A 1478-nucleotide genomic window follows, 5' to 3' on the forward strand; every position below is an offset into this window, starting at 1 on the left:
AAACCAGCGAGGGACCAGTGCGGCGAACGGTCACGGCGGGCGTTCCACAGGGCTCAATCCTGGGCCCGACTCTGTGGAACGCCATGTACGACGGCGTGCTTCGGCTGGCGCTACCCGAGGGCGCTGAGGTGATCGGTTTTGCCGACGACGTCGTGGTGCTGGCGAGCGGGACGACACCGGAGGCGGCGACGCGGTTAGCTGAAACGGCGATTGGAATGATCAGCTCGTGGATGGCGCAACACCACCTGGAGCTTGCTCCGGCCAAGACCGAGCTGGTCATTGTTTCGACAATGCGGAGAGAACGCACCCGCGTTCCAGTGACGATCGACGGAGTGGAGAAGATGCCGACCCGCACGCTCAAGTACCTCGGGGTCATTCTTGAGGATCACTTGTCGTGGAGGCCACACGTTGAGCAGGCCACGTCGAAGGCGCTCCGTGTGGCGCAGGCCATCTCCAGGTTGCTTCGTAACCATGGCGGACCTAAGTGTGCGAAGCGACGGTTGCTGTCATCGGTGGTGGACTCTACTCTCCGCTACGCTGCGCCGATTTGGCATGAAGCGGTCCAGCTTCGGGCGTGTCGCAGGCAGCTGAACCGGGTGCAGGGCCTTTACGCACGGCCGGTGGCCCGCACCTTCGTTACGGTGAGGAACGAGGTGGCAACGGTCCTTGCCAGCGTCATCCCCATCGTGCTGCAGGTGACGGAGGACGCTCGTTGTTACCAGCGACACCGGGCGACGGGAGCGAGTTTGCGGGAGCTGCGCATCGAGGAGCGAATAAACACAATCGCCGAGTGGCAGCGGCAGTGGGACCAGCTGGAACCAGAAAGCCGCTACACACGGTGGGCACACCGAGTTATCCCGGACTTGGCGGCATGGAAGAACCGGCGGCACGGAGAGATGACCTTCCATCTCGCGCAAATTCTCTCCGGCCACGGTTTCTTTCATGAATACCTGCATACCAAACATCTGGCGCCATCCGCTGACTGTGTCAGGTGCCCGGGAGTCGTGGAGAGTGCTGAACATGCGTTCTTTGACTGCCCGAGGTTCGCAGATGTTCGACAAGCATTGCTCGGCGAGGATGATGCAGCGGTCGTGACGCCGGAAACTCTCGTGGAGTTTATGCTGAGCAGTCCGGCGAGATGGAGCAGCGTTTGCGAAGCGGCGCGTAACATCACCACATCTCTGCAGCAGGATTGGTACGTCGAGCGTGCCACCAGCGCCAATGCAGAGATGGTAGCCGCAACGCAGCGTTTGGACGAGGCCCACAACACCACGCGGGCAGCTCGGAACGAGCGACGGAACGAGGCTCGCAGGCAGCTTACGCTTGAACGGCAGGCGGCAAGGCCACCTCCGGTGCATCCGGATGGCCGGCCGTACACGGAGGAGGAGTTGGTCTTGCGCGAACAACAGTTGCAGCGGACACGAGACAAGGTCCGCAGACACCGTGCTCGTCGGAGGGTGCAGAGTGACGAGGTGGTG

The sequence above is a fragment of the Anopheles funestus genome (genome assembly GCF_943734845.2).
Source record: "Anopheles funestus chromosome X unlocalized genomic scaffold, idAnoFuneDA-416_04 X_unloc_26, whole genome shotgun sequence".
In the NCBI taxonomy this organism is placed as follows: Eukaryota; Metazoa; Arthropoda; class Insecta; order Diptera; family Culicidae; genus Anopheles; species Anopheles funestus.